Raw genomic sequence first — 20128 nt, forward strand, 5'->3', positions numbered from 1 at the left:
AATTATGTAATATGGTGGATTTATCTTTTTTTTTTTTGAGATATGCCTCGTTTTCTGCTTCCCCCTCAGTTCTGCAGTACTGTTTTCTCATACCCGAATTATTCAATGCTATGTGGAACATGCAGCAATCGAAAAACAATGCTCAGTAACAACATAATAAATTCAGCTCAGGGGTTCATTAATGAAAGCTTTCTCTACCTTTCCTCTCATATTGTTTTTGTGGTAAACCAAAAAGTATTAGTAAATATGTCTAATGTTTCCACTTTGGCACTGTCTCTGAAGAACAGGACTTGGTTTCAAATCTTCTAACATCAAATATTGATTTATCACTAAAAAATGACAATCAGAAGTAATGGAAAGATTTCCTTCAGAGGAAAAATGATGGCATTGTTTTTAAATGAAATGTTTTAATCTTATATGGTCAAGTAATCAGATTTGTTCTTTAGAATTCTTATGTGTTTCAGAATAAGGCATCTAACAGAGGTTACCATAGTTTATAAAGATTAATAGTATAGCCATTAAAAGAAAATCAGAGAATTTTCATCATTGTCAGAAGGATACAAATGCATTCTGTAATAGAACTTTAAACTCATATATATTACCACTATAACCACAGAGAGTTAAACAGGAGTCTTGGTTATGATTTATGGTTTGTGCATAAAAACACAATTCAAAGGGCTTATCTAAGAATGGGCCCTAACTGTGCACAAAAATAATTTTTAAAAAGTTGCTAGCACTCTGGAAAGGTGATTTTGCAAATGTAGACTTCTCTATCTACCCAAAAAAAAAAACCAAACCAACCAAAACAAACCTTTTTTTGACTAATGAGAATTAATTTCTTGGAAATCGATGGAACTATTTTCTTTGGAGAATCATTTAGTTCATGCAAAGAGATGAGCTGAACTTCAGATAAAATTTATGATTTTGTGTTCAGAACGTTAATCAAAATGAAGAAAAAAGTTAAGGAAAACAGAGTGAACATTTTAAATTTCCACAGCTATCATCAAAAAGGACTCCTAGGGCTAAAGTATGAAATCTCTTGTTTCATTCTATTCAGTGTCTTCACAGAAGAGCTGAAGTAGAATCAATGCATAAATCAGAGAAGAAAACAATACACCTCACAGTGACCTTCCATTCAGATATTGTGGATTTCAAATGATGAAATATTGTAAAAATTGATACTTAAAAATAGATTCACTCATGTGAGCAGTCCCATTGTGTTAAGTAAACAAAACTCCCCTTTTTTAAAAAATTGCCCAAAGTCACACAAACATTTTTAACCCTGTATTTTCCTTCAACTATGCCTACAAGTCAACAAAAAATGAGGATTTTTTTTTTGCAACAAGTCAAGCTCAGGGAGATCGTCAGCACAGTCAGAATTGAAGTATATCTCACAAAATAAAGATTGGTCTGGGTTGTACCATATTCATTCTGTGCTTCGGGCCTCCAACCTGCTGTCTTATTACACCACCATAGCATCTTATTTTCTAAATATTTGGAATAATTTTTTTTTTCTACCAGAAATAGTGGAAAAATTCATGCTAGAATATTTTTAATTACACTGTGGTAACTTTCAAAACCTCACACCCCTTTTGGGAGAATTTTTGAGTTTTAATGGGCACTAATCATGGAAGTGAGTCAGATTAGAATCTAGAACCTTACACACAAACCTGACCTTAGATCTATTTTTTTACATTCATATTTTACTCTCTGACTTTTAATTCTTTCAAATACTAAATTAAATGCTTACTTAGACAGAGAAAATGTTGTATTTCATATTCCTGACCTGAATAAGGGCACCTACCAGTCTTCAATATTTGTGTACCTAGGCTTGTTTATACTGATTAATTGGAAAATCTGTTACAAGAGCCTATTTTATCACATTTTTTTTCATTATCACATCTTTTAAGCAAGAAAGCCTTGGAAATCTTGGAAAATAATCTGAAATAACTATTTATCTAGCTCTAATTCTCCATTAAAATGTGTCATATTGCCTATGTTATGACTTGCAGTTTATGGAAAGTAATTCTGTTCCTTGATGTTCCACTGGACTCCATCACAGCTATTTGTGATTATGTGCTAATTGATGGAGTTGTTTTAGCTACAGACCAACAACATCAAGTCAGAGTGCTCTAGAACTGTGTGACTACAGACCTAAATTCTCATTCTGCTGACAGCAGATGCTTCTGTAAAATTTCAACACCTGGTAACATTAGAACTCATAGCTGAAAAAACTCAAGCAAGAGAGTGCAATGCAGAAAGCAATAGCAAACAGAACACATTTAATCTTTTCTTCTAAAGAATAAGCACCAAAAAAATAGCCTTTGAGGCTGAGAGTTTCCCAAAAATAATCTGCACTCAATATTAGACAGTTGTATGGGTCGGGTCTAATCATTTCTTCTTACTATGACTATAAGAAAACAAACAAACTCTTACACTGTGTAAAGTCATGGTCTAAAGTTTCACAAGTGGTACAGATGATATAGAACCAGTGGACTATTAACAATGCAAAATAAGAAATCAGATGATCAAAGATTATGGATCTGACATTCAGCAATCACGTTAGGCACAATTTCTTTAGCTGTGGGAGGCTTTGTCAACGTGAGAATAGACTGCTTTTCACATATAATGCTGTTCATTTTAGTCACAGAGGTAAAAATCCATCTTTTTCTGACCACTGATAACAAAACCAGATCTCAATATTCTTGTACTTTATTGCTATTTTTGGATGTCGGTGAAGAACTCTGAGAATAATTCTGAACTAAAACCTCAGAGTCACAAAATACTTTAGGTATATGGATTATATTGTGTGAAAGACAATGTGTTCAATTTTCCTGAGCAAAATTTGGAAATGGAAGGTCCCAAAGTTAATTTTTGCCTCGTACAATGCAATCATAGTTAACGGCTAAACAAGATTCTTGGACACGTTATGGTAACATCTAGATAGGTGTCTAACACAGCAGTGAAGGCTGAAGGATTGGAGTGAATCTTGGCTCAAATAATAATTTAACAAACCCAGGCTGAGGTACTCACCTTGTAGCAAGGAGTGAACAAAGGAAAGGAAATGCTCATTACAGTGAATTACACAGAATCATCCATAAATAGCCATGCCTTTTCAGCAGTAGTCAAATATGACTCTATTATGAGGGAAATAATAACCCTCAAAGGCAACCATTGATTGCCTTTTCTAGATCACTGTCAGAGACTCCACTGAGCTGTCTGAAAGGCCTTCTCTTTGACTCAAGGCATAACAGAACTCACTGAAACAGGGGATGCAATTCACTGGAATAAACTGTCTCAAAATCAATCAGAAAGACTCATTCTGGGAGCTATGACTGAATATAGCACATCTGAAAATTGAAAGAAATGCATCTCTACTGTTTTGTTACCAACAATGAAATTCAGCCAGGTACTCATCCTGATTTTCCCTGGAAAATTCACTAGGAAAAGTGGACTCAGAAAGAGAATCGATTTTATTCTTTGTCCTACTAATGGAAAAAATAAAAAAGTTTCATTCTTCAAAACTATTAGATCAGACATGCAGGCTGAAAACCTTAAAAAATAAAAATTTGATTTTTTTTTTCTAAACCAAATTATTTTACACCCATATAGAGCCATGTTCTGTACTTGCAAGGTTTGATCTGACATTATATTCTGCAACTTGGAGGAGAACCAGGTTAAACCCGGTTTAGTGAAAATTCCACTCACACCTTACAATTAATTCAATCAATCATTTTGATTCCTCAATATTTAATGTAGTCCTTGCAGAATATACTAACATGAGAAGTCATTAAGTAACACGGGAGGTTTTATCAGTCATAGAATCATTAGGCTGGACGGAATCTGAAGAGTTGATGCAGTCCAGCCTCCTTCTCAAAGCTGAGTGAGACCAGGCCAGATTGCCTGGGGCTTGAAAATCTCCAGATGGGTCTTGGAAATCTCCAAAACTCCACAACCTCCCTGGCAAACCTGTTCCAATGATTAATTATCCTGGGGTTTTTTTCCATATACCTAATCCAAGCCACTCCTGTTTCCACCTATGAGCATTGTCTCCTTCTACCACCACTATGCACCTCAGTTAAGATCCTGGCTCCATTTTCCTGGTAACTTCTCAGGTGTTGACATTCTTTTTTGTCTGCTAATGGATGCAAAATTTGTATTTGCTCAGACTGCAAACAGAATAACTGTTGATGCCTATAAAAAGGGGAAATTACACTGCCTGAAATTTTACATTCTTATCCACTGATACTTCTAAATATTTTGTACAATCATATTTATATTTTAGAAATAATTTTTCAAGATACAAAAAAACCCCAAAAGATGGGGAGGAAGAGCAAAATAATAATAATATTATTATAACATATATAATAGAAATATTTATATTATATATTTTATAACATGTAATAGACTATATTATAAATATTATTAATAAAATACAATTCACATTCCCCTGGCCAATTTCTTTGGGTTTATTAATTCTTCCTCCATTAATATTTTCTACTTGTTTTAATGAGTGAAAAGCATCCCTGAGCCTGCAGGTAAAACTGAATGAATTTTTTTTAAATGTCAGAGCTCTGATAAAGGCCTGGTTCTTTAGCAGCCATTAAATAATTAAGAGGTTGCAGCAGCAGTTTCAAATGGCCCTTATCAACACTTGATAACTTATTATCACATCAAAACCATAAATCATGGGTAACCTGCATTTTTAGTGATGTTTTAGGATAGATTGTGAAGTTTAAGGCTGTTTTGAGGAAGACAAGGAAAATACATTGCATTAATAAAGAAGAAAAAGGAAAATCTTTCTAAATTAGAATTAGATTCTACAACTGTAGGTTATTTCCATTTCATGCATCTTCCTTTACATTTGCCCACTATTATGAAAATCAAACTACTTTGTTAACATCAAACATGAATAGGCAGAGGCTTAAGAAACAGCACGTTTTGGTTTATCACCCCATATTCTTTCAACTCTTTTCTCAGGTACCACAGCCCAAAGCAGCCCAACTCCTGTGAAACTGGTGAATTTTACCCTTGGTAAGGGAAGGACAATGGATCATTTTGATATGTCTCTGTAGGCTCTGCGAGATAATAAGATGTGAGCCAGCAGAGGAGCAAGAACACCATTTACAAATTCAAGAACACACAACTCTTCGAGAATAATGGGAACTGTAAAGCTCTTCAGGGAAATGAATCCTTTCCCGTTCTGGTCTCTAAAAAAATTCTCAGTGTTCTAGTGTTTTCTCAATTCAGAGACTGAGAACAGCTTCTCCCTGGCTACAAAGCACTACCTTCATTTGTGCAAGTCGTCAGGATAACAGCACATCCACCGAGCCAGGGCATCCTCCACATCATGTCTTGTGTATTTGGGAGGCAAGAGCTCTGCAGGAAACCAGGAAGCCCCCACCAAGGTCACAGACATCAGCAGGGGATCCTTCTTACAGCTGATGGCTGCACCCAGTGCTCCTCTGCCATTGTTCACCTATTTGGCTCAATGCAGCCAGTCTTCCCTTTTGGGAGTGCATTGAATTACAAACAATACACTGGGAACTCCCAGAAACCCAACAGCAATTAAAACAGAACAGAACAAACAAACAAACACACACCCTCCCCCAAACATAATTATGTCACCTAGTTTACACTAGTAACCTTATGGCACTAGGATGGGAAAGACCTTTCAGAAGCTCTACTTTTTTTTGTTCACAAAATAGGACTTCCCTTCAGCTTTTGAGAATTTTGAATTAAAAGCATCCAGCTTTCCATCAGCTTTACACTAAACCACAATTAGAGGAGGAATGGATTCAATAGTTTTCATTCTTGAGCCATGGATGATATTTTTAGGTGTGAAAAATAGACCCACAATACATCCAAATTTTATTCAGATTTTCAGTTATTCTGAAATAAGATTTGTTCATAAAGAAAACCAGCTGTAACTATGACACAATTCTGCCTTTTCAGTCTTTTTAGCCAGTGAGGTCTAAATAATTTTTGCAGTAATCTTAAAAAATGCCATAAAGAAAGATTCAAAACAGAGCAAAACCCTTGTGGCTTTTTTCTTTGCTTCTCCCTAAGAACATGGTTAAACATTCCCTGGCAAATGATGGTAAAGTCTTAATTCAAGTAGGGACATAGAAGTTCTGGAAACCAAAGTTGCTTGCTAAGAACCACCACAAACATAAACCAATTGCCCATTCTTCTTTTCACCCTTAAGTAAGCACAAAAATCAAGGTCAGACTCTCAGGGTCAAATGTTCAGCTGCTGGCAGTCAGCAATTCCCTACATCAACACAGGCACGCTGGCTACCACGGCTGCCACATCACTCCAAAGCTTGGGAAGTATGGAGGCTGAGAAACCTTCAGATGAAGCAATTAAGAAAAAAAGTGAGAAAATAACATTGTTGCCTCCAAGCTTGCTAAATTGTTTTGTGCCCTTGCAGTCCTTTGAATTCCAGCCTTCTCAATTGAAGAGAAACCCTGGTGGATTACTACTGGTTATCGTAAGAGTACAAGCTGTACACTACCCACAGCCACAAAGACATTCTTGTGCTAGAGAAAAATACTGCTGCAGTGAGATTGAAATATGCACAATTTACCATGAAGAACTTGTAGAAACACTAATTACCAATTTTTCCTCTGAGCCAAAGCAGGTTTCACAGGGTATCAGAGTTGTATATAGATCAGGACAGCAACAAGTGCAATTTTAGCTCTGTAATTGAAAGAGGAGCAAGTCATTGCTAACAAGATAAGTCTGAGCTAAATTCATACCATGCCCTCTGTATGCTCAAAACAAATTTTAATAGGAGAACCCAATGTATCTCCAACAGGGAAAATACCTTTCTGATATGAAAGACGTGTTATCTTCACTTTCATTGTCTCAATTTTTTACTCGTAAATATGAGGCAACATGAACCAAATGCCTTGTTTTAGAAGGAAAGGAAAAAAAAATGTGTGTTACGCGATTTCCAGATGTGTTCATCACTAAAGGGCTTATCAGAATTTCTTCAGAGGAAAACTGTGACAGTGAAGGCAGATCCCACACCAAATAAAAAAAAAAAAAAGATCTCAAAATAGAACTAAGTTTAGGTGGCAATTATGATGAAAGGACAAGATGAGGAGGCTGGAGACAATGGAAAATAAATGATGAGTAGTCTGCAGACTTAGCACAGGGGAATTCAAGGGAACAGCACAAGATATCACTGTTAGAAGTCAGAAACAATAAACGTATGCAGGAAGATCATCAGAAAGACATCAGAAGCAAAATATTCCAGAAACAACTGAAAGACTTGTCTTTATAGTCTTGTGCACACAGCCTCAGTGAAAAAAGTGCATTCACTGAAATTGCTGAAACAATAACTACATTTCTGATCAAAAGACTGTGATGTGTAAAATCCCCACAAACAAGGTGGAAGGCACTTGAACTATAGTAAGAAATACAAACACCAAATCTACAACGCTCCTTAATTATTAGTCTTCCTGCACATAAAGGAAAGTGATGGCTATTCACAAGTTACTTGTTTTTTTGTCAGAGGAAATATTCCATCAGAAAAAACAACCTGCACAATCTCCCTTTAAGGCAAAGAAAATTACTTCATCGTCAGCATTATAGTAAAAACAACCTACGAAATAATAAAATTAGTGTGATTGGGGGACTGCCACTCTTCTGCCATTTTACAGCTGCAGTTAAACAGATGAGACTGAAGGGACAGAGAGGTCTGCTATGGAAGTCTCCCAGCTACACAGATTATCCCTCCCACTGTCTGGAAGCCACACGGAGGAACACGACCCAAAGCCTAGAAATAAGTAGACACATGGTGATACAATAGCACCCTAACTAACAAATGTATCATGCTGCCTCCTAAAGCCCAATGTTATTTCCAGGTTAAATTCACTCATTAGCAGGTTTAGAGCTTAATTCAAGCATTTAGCCATCCTAATATGTGCTTTCCACCACATTTATAGAGAGAAGGTGCATCTCTTTCAACCTTACTTTGCTGGAAAGCAGTTTTCTTGGCCAAGTGTCTAAACTGTCACATTATACAGTGTTCAAGACTAGCAATGCACAAGCCAGTTCTTGCCCTACAGCCCTGATCTCTGTGAGCATATCACCCTGCCCATGCCAGTGAACTCCAGGCTAAGTTCTCCATTTCCCACGCTCACCTGGGCATTGCTCCAGTTTCCCTTCATCTGATTCAGCTGACCTGTACTAAACACACAGTCTCCACCTGAGGAGGTCTTATCAGCAACAAAAGCATTACTAATTACCTGAGCATCATGTTTACCATTTTCTCTGCCATATCATTGCTGAAACATACTTATCTTGCAGCTGATTAACATACTCATGTGTTGCTTCTTACTCAGTGATAGCAGAAATTTTTGCAATTAGCCCCTAACCACATGACCTTGCAATTTCGTCCTGTTTCTATCAGGACACTTCAAATTCTCTTAGCTGGTGTCACCCCATCTTTGAATGAAATTATGTTTTCCAGATTTAAAACATCAGTGCATTTACCCACCATTTACAACAGGGTGAAAATGAAAATAGATGCATAAGACTGATGCTCACACTACTTTGGAGTGTCTCCTTCAGACCACTAGATCTGATATCATTAGAATTTTCATCATGGCACTGAATTTTTCCTCACTTCACAATTTACCTGCTACATTGCTACGTGCCACCTTTTCCAGATAAACAACACTTCAAATGACACAACACCAAACACATTCCTGAAGACCTGATAAGCAAGATGTGCTGTAATCTCATTGCTTATGAGAGTCAAGATGAACAAGGTTATCAGGCTGATCTACCACAACCTGTCTAAATCAGCTTGGTGTTGTTCCTTTATTATATCCCTTATGGTTTTATTTACCTTTTTGGCTGATAAGCTCACAATCCTTGCATACCATTAATTCAGACTCATGGGAACACAGTTGTGCTTTTAGGCTTTGTTTTGGGGTTGGTTTCTTTAGTAGGTATGTTATGTACAGCATTCTCCCCTCCTTATATACCACTCCAGTTTTAGTAGACCAAGTACAGGATCCTTGCTAGCAGTAATTTCACATGCCTGTTTTTCCACTGTAACAGAGTGAAGCCTGTTGAGCATGACCACTCTAAAGGTATGTTAGGAAGTTCTATCATAAAGCTTTTTTTCCCCCTAAGATAGTTGTATTAAAGTTGCCATTTATGGAAATGGGAGATTTTTTTCAGTTAATTGTTGAGGTATTGCTTTGTTAGCTGAGAGATCATTCTTAACTTTGCTGAGATGCACAGAAACATGGCAAGCTTATGGGAAAAGTTTCTGAAGCACAGGAAAGATTTCCATTTTCCCTCACACACATATAGATATAGATAAATACAGAAAGAAATATGTAAAAAAGCATAGATTTGATTTAATGACAGTAACTCCATTTAGTTGTAGTTTACTACAGTTCATTGCAAGAGCAATGGATGTAATAAACTTTTTCACCTAAAGCTTGCAGCCATTTTTCTCACATAATTTATTTCATTATGATATAAAGTCTGTAATTTGCTTGAGAAGCAGAATCCAATTACTCTCTAATTAAGAAAATTCATGTCCTTTGTTTAACTGGAAGGGATCCAGACTCAAACAGTTGAACATTCTTTTTTGTCACCATTAACAAAAAAAGAGTTCGTTATGTTTTCAGGAAATAGCATCAATTATTTCTTCTAGATTTAATTCCTGGAAGATGACTCTTATCTGAGATCTGGATAGACTGAGTATCAGGGGCAGTTTTACAACATTGTACTAGTCTCAAACTATAGTCTCTATACATCATAAATATTACGATTTGCATTAACATTACAATTGCATATACAATTTGCATGTTAATTTTAAAAGTTGCACTTTTCAAAATAAAGTGTTGCAGAGAGATCCTTGAACACCACATGAAGGCCAGACTTCCAAAAATTTAACCTGATCTCAGTGTGGGGTGGGAGTTATGCATTGATATTGAAATTCTGATCTTCATATGCACACTGGAAAACAGGCATATCGTGCCATTTGCACGTCAAAGTTCATACAAGCCTTTGAAATTCTGAGTCTCAACTGCTGCTTTTTGGGAATGCACAATTTCTTTCCAAAGCTTGTTTCCATCCCCATGGATTGGTACTTCAGAATATCTGGTAGACATTATTTCTAAGGCTGAAAAGCAAGGACTCCTTTCCCCAGTCTTTTAGTAGCCATGATAGCTTTGACTTCAGTTTCCTTATAAAGGCTTCACAGATTATTTAGGGATCAATGTCTTACAAAACTGTGTAATAATCTTTCACAATTTCTGTTTTATGCTAAAACGGGATAGGAGGGAAGAAATTCAGCAGATAAAGGAGGGGGGGGGGAAAAAAATCATCATTCAAAATTCAGAACAGCTAAATAGGTCATTCAAGTCTTATAATAATCTCCAGTATCCAGGAGCAGGTGATGACATTGGTAGTCAGGAACAGAAATTAAGAATACAGAATGCTGACATTTTTTCCAGAGCTTATAGGTCTCAAACACTGGATTGTCTCTAGCACACATGATGCTCTATGGGGCAACCCTGAAATGCATTATCAAGTGTAAAAAGGCAAAAATACATATGAGAATATGCAGAACAGCTCGACAGTCTTAAAATATCTGCATTTTAAGCCATTCGAATACAGTGGCTTAAATACTGGTGGAATCCTTTAAATAGCACTGAAGGTAATGACTAGTCCCCTCACTGTGGCAACCAGCCTTTCTCTGAACTCGCTTTGCATTAGCCAGCCCTGGCTAATGAGTCGTGGTCTCTTCAGTTCACCAGCCCAGGAATTCATGAAAAACCTTCTTCTCTCACAGGCTGCAGGAGGTGACTATCAGTTGATTTCCTTGGCAGCTTTGCTCTGCTCATAGAGGTCCCTGTGACCTCATCCAAAGCCATAAAAAGGTTGTCTATAACGGGAGAATGGTTGTGGACGTAGGATGGAACTTTTCTCAGCCGATTCCAAAAGTACCTACCAAGCCTTCTGCGTTTTCCAGTCCAAACAGATTGATACCCAAGGCCTGAGATCCAACCCCTTCACCTTTCCTGCACCCAGACCTCTGTGCAGATTCGAGTGTTCAAGACACTGAAAGATCTGCCACAAGCATTTTACAAGTCTGCCATGAGCACAGCAGGATTCCATGGGCTGCAATGGACACACCCGCTCCCAGCTCTTCTTCCAAGTCTGCATCTGTGGCACTATCACATAGCAGCCTTTCCAGGTTACTTAGGAAAGGATGTTTTCTACAGCAGAAGTAATTTTTTTCCTTACACTCCCTTGCTTATCATCTCTCTCCTGAAGACTTTATGTCCCCTGCCTATGGAAACTGAGATGTGAAGCAAAAACCTCTCTTTGGAGCTACTAAATCACATGTGGCCAGCAACTGTGAGATTTCATAGTGTTACAGACACTCAGAAATTTTACCAGAGAGATGGATATATTGACAGTTTCCTCCAGGAGTATCATTATGTAAAAGTCATTCAAATAGAAATTAGAATTCAAGAAGAGACATATGACAAACATTTTTCTGAAAATGCTTGCTAATCTTCTGGATGCAATAAAAAGTGATAAAATGTTGTAGCAAAACAGAATGGCAAATAGTGGACAACACCAACAAAACAGGAGGCTGCAAAACAACCATTGTAACACAACTGAAAGTTTCCTAGTTTTTGGGGATTGAAAGTAAAAATAAAGCCTACTAAAAAGCAGACTTCCATTAGCAATCTGCTGAAAGCATTACATTGGAACACAAGGAGTACCAGCTGGAACAAACGTTATTCTTTTTCAAGGTTGAGAGGATAGTAAGATGAGCAGGGACATAGAAAGACCTCTTGAAGTTAGGAGGAATGCCCCTCAGTGTACAAGCTCTGTAAGAGCAGGTGGAAATGAGATGGAGAGGACTGCTATATATACTTTTCTGTAAATCTTCTTTCCCTATCCCAAACAAGGCACATCAGAAGCAGAAGAACTGCACTCTCCCTATCCACTGTCAGAGCAATTCTCTGGAATGATTATGCTTAATGTTCCAGGGTTTACAAAGAAAGGAGAGAGAAGGCATGTTTCCTTGAGCCCAGTTCTCCATGCCTCTCATGGAGGGGACAAGCAAAATGGCCCAACACAATCAATATAATTGCATTTCAAGACTGCTGTATTATCACCACTCTTGCAGCGAGATTTTGGAAACTTCTTTTTGCCCAAAGGCTTTACTAGAGCTGGAAAGGACCGAGCATGGCAGGAATCTGGCCAATAGCCAGGAGGCTCAAATTGCTGTTTCAGTTCCAAATCCTTGCATTTTGGTTTTTCTTGCCGCAATGCTGTAAAACCTGCTTTAGCCGGGAAGTAACTTTCAGCAAAGTGGGAACTTTTACTCAAGAACCACGAGATGGCACCACAACAAGCCATAAAACCTGTTTAATTATCAGCAACTCTGATCTTGCTCGTTTATATAATTAATAAAGCAATTGAGTAGGGCTGTTTCTTTTTCAGGCAGTACTACAGAGATTACAAATGGATCTGTGCTCAGCGACTTTTCAATTCCTCTAAAGCTGAGCAGCCGTTGTTTAGACTGATCCATTTCAAACAGCTACTTAATGCTGTGCTGAGGCAGACACAACATAAATCAATATTTAAAAAGGTGATCCGTGCCCACTGGTATCCAATTTCAAGGTAATTCTAATCACATTTAGGAACACACGTTTCATAGGCTGGCTCATTCAGCCTGTCCTACATGATGCCCTGTTTTTAACTCCCACACCACCATTCAACTCATCTGCCCATCCCAGTGTCTGGAATCCCATGCTCCCCCATTCCCACGCAGAACTGCCTCCCAAGACAGGCTTCCCTGCCTGACACTTGCCATGGAGGTAGCAGGAGAGGGTCCCAATCTCCTAATGGGAGAGAGGAAAAATGAGTTTCTAGGGCCCTTGGCAAGATAAGAACAACTCCAGGATCCCAAAGAGAACGACGACCGGTATTTTCTGATGTCAATATGGGCCAAGACTCTGTCTTGAGGTTCCAGCCATCAAACAAGTTTCCTTTCCTGCAGTAAGGAAGCTTTCCATTTGCTGACATCATGGCAGGTACAGGAGTATTTATCTGACAGGCTGAGCAGCCCACACATCCCACCACAGCACAGTCTAGTGCAGTGCATGCTCTCAGACATGGAAGGCTCCTCCAGTCTATTGGACTCTCCCAGGTGTTTTTATATGTATTTAAGTAATGGAGTGCTTCTGGTCACTACAATTCACATCCCTTAGGTTATAATGCTGTTTCACCTCCCTGTTTCCTATCAGGAAGAACATTTCTAGGTTTTCCCCGTGGATTGGAGAAGGCATGAAAAGATATTATGGCATGGCACAAACTGCTTTGTGCACTTTTCTACTCAGCCTTCAATGATCACCAAGGAAACAACAGCAAATCCAGAACCCTTTAATAAAATACCTTAAATAACACACTTCCAAATAAGCTTTCTAAACATGCATTTATCTGAACAAATATTGTGCCTGTGCCTTGTTCCCAAAAATATGTTAACCCCCCAGACAGCAAGAAGTTCCCAATACTCTGAATTAAATGAAACTGAACTTCTGACTGCTATCACATTCCAGGTGGGTTTTTTTCTAATTCAGGAACATTAAGGTGATGAGACATTTATGTTTCAATATCTCATCAGTTGGGGATTTTTTTCATGTAATAAATTGACCGCATGGCAATGTCAGGTCAAGTCCTCTAGAAATGTGAGCCAAACTGAATTGTGGTGTTCAGAACTAGGACACTGGAGTCTGAGAGCTCCTACCAGAAAAACAAAGAAACCTTGGGGTTGTGGTCTGACTAATGCCAGGAAAATGCCTGGAGGGATGAGAAATACTTGTTTCTTCCACCAGAGGAACAATCCTAAACTCTCACTTGTCACACACACTTTGAGCTCTGTCATGAGCAAAAGGAGCACCAGGGCCATAGTTCTCTTCCCCTCCCTGGAATTCTGCTTGCCTGCCAGAGCTTGGTTTGTTTAAGAAGTAAGAACAGTGGCATTCCCACAGCACGGTTAGTGAGCAGAGAGTATCATATGAACAAAACAGGCAGAATGGGAGAGAAAGGAGAGAGCTGCATCTTTCCCTCAGAACAGTAAACAGAGATCCTGCTGACCACATTGTTGATTTGCTTCAACAGTGTTACACAAAGTAAACAAAAATTAAGACTTCAGCTTAAGCCTGAACCTGCCAAATTTATACGTACTTTATTTAAGAATAAAGCCTCTGGTTTAAATTATTGTAATTGTCTTTAAAAAATAAACTTTCATCAGGAGTTCAGCCAAATGCAATACTTGTTTTCTTATTTCATCATTCAGCTAATACAACCTAATGAATAAAATCTGGTTTTCATATTAAGCTATATACTAGGCTGATACCTGAAAAGTTTTTTCTTTAGGCTTCCAATCTGTTACCTCATTAAAGCTCTGCAGTACTGATCCCTGCAGTAGTTTCATGAAATGTCTTTGCAAATTTGCAATCTGATCACAATCAAACTCCTGCAGCTCACAGCACAACTCCATCACCCCATATTCTGCACAAAAATGGCTCCGTGCCCCATAATAAAGGGTCCAGAGGACAGCTGAAAAAAATATGTTGTTTAGAATCCTTAAAAGCAGTTAATATTTTAGCTGGAGTTGGTCAGATAAAATGTTAAAATCACAGCTGAAGGTGGCTATGGCTGTATGCATTCTTTTCAACCTATTTTTCTTAAGCACTTTGACCTAAAATTACTGCACTTGCAAAAAGAATATGGGTCAGATATCTTCTGCCTCAGACTTTATTTAGAAACCCAAATAAGGTGGTTTTTCATCCATTCTCCAAGTGTGCTGAATCGTTCTGCAGCCACTCGATTTTGTTATCAATGCAGACTCTCAGCAAGATTCAGGTAAGCCTTATGTTGCATATTAAAGCTGTAGTTTGAAAACAATTAGCAACTCTGTTTTATGTGTGTGAATAAGGCTCAGTCCTGCCATACTTACTGTTTTAGAAGAAATGGATGCTTTTTCTGAAGTCCTTCCTAAAAGCCATCATAGACAGATGCTTGCCCAGCTTCTTAGCTTGGTTACAGAACATAACAGAAATACTGATGAAATATTAAAGGGTCTGAAACACTGTCTTTTTTTTTTAATTTCTAGCTTTAACAAAATACGAACATAACAGATCAGTGAAACAACCCACATAGAAAACAAATGCAAACATTCCTCACACAAACTACTAATGGCAGCCTCTGTCCTTTGCACTCCAGTCATTCTTTAATATTTGGGTCTTGAAGTGTTATTTACATAAAAGTCTTCTTGAAAAATAAATGTTGACACAATCTGTGGACATTTGTGGTGAACACTGACAAGAAAGAAAATCAGGACTCCTCGTTCATAAATTTCCAGGTTTTTCACTCAGCAAGTCATATCAATGAAGGTAAATACCTGTCTTCTCTCAAGCACTTACTTTTTGTACCAAAACACTCAAATGCACTCAAATTTGATTTGACTTTTCAAGTGAATATTTAGATATGTTTATTTTATTTTCTTTTTGGTTATCTTTCTCCTGTTATCAACAGCATAATGACAATTCCTTACAGACCCAAGAACTGCCAGGAAACCCTGGCTAATTATGTATCAGTGGAATGTATAACCTTATATATTGTCCTTGTTTTGTCAACTCTTCTCTAATATGACTAATCTATTTTATATCCATTACAATGCTTTCTTGTTGAAAAACACTAGTCATACTCAGAAAGCTTAAAATAAAACAGTAGTGCTCAAGGGTAGTCACAGAATCAGAACTACTACTTATTCACACACAGAGAAGCTACTCCTAGGAAATAAAAAATATTTTTCATTGGAAAATTAAAATAATCAGGAACTAAGTAATATGTTAAAATGAAAGCATGACCACAAAAAAAAAAAAAAAGGAAGAAAAGAGCATTTCTATCAAATATATAATTTTTAACCTTGATCTAATCTTGAACAGAATCTTAAAGCACATTTCCTAACAGATACCACTGGAGTTATCAAATGATCTTATATAAGGAGCCAAGATCACACTGTGATGTGGTTTTGCAATAGCAAACAGAGTAAGATTGCATACAAAAATCATAAGAAAATGCAGCTGGTTTAAATATTTAGAAATGTGATATAAAAATGAGCCATGAACAAACTTATGTGAGACAAAAACTGCAGGAAAGATAATTCAATGACAACATAAGCATCTGTATCGTTCCTTGCACTGCTCTGTGTTTATTAAACACTTTCCAGAATCGTTAATTTCTGCTGCTGTTGACTGCAGGCAGTATTTCCACAAGACTTAGAAGGACTAACAGCTTGTGTAGGTATTTGAAAATACAGGATGTATATGCTTTGCTCCAAGTAATGGTAACTTGTATCTCAAAAGCTTTCTAAAATCCTATGCTACTAAATACATAGTCAATGCATTCTAGCATTTTCTTTATTCTCCTGAGGGTCAAGTGTTCTGCTTGCATAGGGGTGCATATACAAATTCTTCATTAATAATTAAGTCTTTAGCTGACACTAATTAGTTTCAACTATCTAACTATGTGCTCAGCAGGCCTGACCTACTTCACAGTTCTGCATCATTAGTGCTGGGAAATTAAAACAATATCAGTAAAAATTATATTGACCAATAGTGACCACTTACCACTAAAGCCAATGAGGGTCTCCCCACTGACTTTAGCAAAAATAACAGTAAATCCCAAAGGCATAGAGAGAGATAATGCAATGAAAAAAGTCATCTCCCACCAGCAGTAAGCAGCAAAAATAACAACAACAAAAGGGAAAAACAAAACTCCAGTTAATTTGCTTAGCACAGGCCACTGCTGCTCTGCTGTGAAATGCAGGGAGCACAGACTTAAGCAAAGACTCAGAAGCAATTTGCAAGCTGTGTACTTCAAGGATATCAATTTAGTCAATCACTTGGGAGCAGCAATATACCTCAGGTTCAGTTTGGACCTGTGCAGAAAAACATGTGGCCAAATACAAAAAAAAGGGGAGAGGGAGAGTGCTCAGTCAAGACAGGCTGTGTGCAAAAGAAACTCGAGACATCACACATACTCAGTGTGATGGCACTGAAGTGCCCAACTCCAACTCTTCATTCCATTCTACCACATGGAATGTTAATTAAGCCACAGGTTTAAGCACCTTTGACATGCCTTGAGACGTCCTTTCAATGCAAACCAGCTTTCATATGCAGAAGCTATTATCCTCAGAAACATATCAATTTAACAAGGCCTAAAACATGTAACCACAACCATGAATGTAACAAACCTCAGACCATGTCCCTTGACACGTTTAAATTTAAGAATATATAAGAAGTATTTAAGAATATATTACAAGCTAGAGCTAGTCTGCAGCTGGAATAGTTTACAAGTAAGACCTGTCTTTTATATCAGAAATGTTTTTTCCCACAAGAAGGTTCAATACATCTTCTATTAGGACTGAGTCAGATTTATTACTCACGGTGGATAAGTTGCACACACATAGCCAGGTTTTCCAGTAGCACTTTGTTAGGTGCTGAAGTTCTCTGAAGGATCTAAACTACCTTCTTTTAAGCAAGGCAGGCTTACAACTTGCAATCACAGAATTGTTAGTCTTAGCAACATCCCACTTAAAGAAAGAAATTGCATTTGTTTAGAACATATAAGGAACATAAAGCTTTCTGTTGTGTATTAGACACTTTTGCAACGGAAAAAAACCCCAACAAAACAAACAAACAAAAAAACCCCAAAACAACAACAACAACAAAAAACCAAAACAAACCAAAAAAACCCCAGTGTACACAATCACACACAAACCCACAAACAAGCAAACCAACCACCAAACAGAAGAAAAAGGAGAAAGAAGCAGCAGAAAAGCAGAAGAAAAAGAGCATTTACTGCAAGAAAGGAAACAAGAACAGAACGTGTCACAGCACTTCTGGTTGAAGTGATTAGAAATAGCATGGCAAGTGCTCCCTTGTGACAGTGATGGTAACAATGGCTTGCCAGGTTACAGCAGCAAACAGTCCAAGGGAAATAGTCACAGAACACAAAAAAAATATAGCAATAGGAGAAGCCCTTTATTTCCCCAAGGTGCCACTAAGGCATTAACATGTGAATCTGATGTCCACTGTGACTTGCACAAAAGCTGGTGAGTCTTCACTTACAGGAATATCTAAACTTTGATGAACCAGCTCCTTTGCTCAGGTTGAAGATATTCCATTACAGCATTTGCCAGATTTCTGCACTCACTCCAGTAGGAGTAGAGCAATCTCCCTTGACAGAGGTCCTGACCATTAAGTGCTCCCTTAGTACCCTCCCATTCCCAATTATAATGTAATTACAGGGTTCTGTGGCAACTTGAGCCCTCTCACGGGTCTTGCTATAGCTTGGATTCTGCAAAGTGAACCCACTAATAAGTTAATTCCAGAAAGGTGTAGAAAGAGCATAAGGCTGCTTTGCTAAGGCCATTTGCAAAGACATTCCAGACCTATGAATTGCAGAGCACACGCAGATCTGTCTGAATCTTTCTGTATAGACATAACGCAGTATTTTTTATTTTCCTAGGCTGTACACATAAACCACCGGAGAATTCCAGGAATAGGGCTACAATAATTCTTCTCTGACAGTCTGGGTAACACCTAGCATCCAGCCTGGAAGCATAATGACAGCTGCTAAATCCTGGGTGGACAATACTGCTTGGGAACCGGATAGATAAAACCACTACATAAAAGTTGCTGTGGTATGTGAAGTGTTCCTTCCTCTGATATTATTCCCTAAATTGAAATATAAACCATTTAAAATGGAAAGCATTACTATTTCTCAAATAGATACAAACTTCAGTAACACAGAACCTACACATAATGTTCATATATATGTGAAAATTATAGTTGTTTGGATAAAAAATTTTGCTATTCCCTTCAAAACAACCATAATCTTTTTAATCTAATGGGAATATAAACTTGAAGGAGTAAGATACAATTAGCATATAAACATTTTCCAGAGGTATGAATTAATAATCTTAGAAAAGCATGTACTTACATAGCATCTTGCCCTTCATGAGAAGTAGTTCCTTTTGTGTGTCTTTCTAGCAAAAGGTGTGGGATCAAAATCAAAATTAACCAAGTAATAACTCACCAAATTACTGCTCCTCAAATGGCAGGCTGGGGGTTAATTGACTTCAATTTGCAATTTCCTGTTACCCTAAAAATGCATATTCATGTACTCTCCCATTGAATGTAGCAGAGCTGACAGCTGGACAGTCAACCTAGAACTGTTGATTACAGAAACAAATGCCCTTGAAGTCAGTGCAGGACAAAATCTTCCTGTTAAAAAGTTTGTATTCTGTTTGCATTGTGGCTTCATGAACATGTGTAAAGCATTTTCTGTTAACCTTGACCTTCACTCACACTCCCCAGTCAACCCCATCACTTACACTGCTACAGCTGTTCCTCCCACTGTGGAACAAACTGATATGGATTAACAACAGTGGTGTCAAAGACAGCTGGATTGGTTTTGGTTTTTTACTTTTAACAGAATGATTTCCCTAATTCGTGTTTCCACAAGTGAGGAGGTTGAGTGAGCCAAAACAAGGAACTGGGGGAGGGAAGAAACAGCATGGCACGGACTGAACTTGCACTCTCTGCTTATGAAACTGTGCTTTTAGTGGATGTGTATGACTTCTTCAAGTCATGAAACAGATCACAACAACTGAGACATTAGATATTTTCTGTATTGTCCTTTGCAAATTGCATTTATTTAGTTTCATTTAATTTGCATAAATTACTTAGAACCAGTATAAATTACTTAGAAAAGACCAGATCCTCACTAGGGTTATAACAAATTGTAATCAGCTTTTGTCTGGCATTTCTGGAATTAGTGATTTACAGCAACTGAGAATCTTCTCTGAGAAGATAGACTGTGTTGACACCAACTGACACAAAAGACCACTATCAAACAATCACAGAGTTTATATTAGCACAGAGGAAAATGTCTGATTTCTTGTCTTCTTTATACATTTAACTGAGCTGTCTTCTCCTTCAAACAAAGTCATTATTACAGGAGATGTCCAGGGAAAATTTGCAGCTCACTTTCTAAC

This window comes from Pseudopipra pipra, chromosome 6 (assembly GCF_036250125.1).
Source record: "Pseudopipra pipra isolate bDixPip1 chromosome 6, bDixPip1.hap1, whole genome shotgun sequence".
NCBI classification, from domain to species: domain Eukaryota; kingdom Metazoa; phylum Chordata; class Aves; order Passeriformes; family Pipridae; genus Pseudopipra; species Pseudopipra pipra.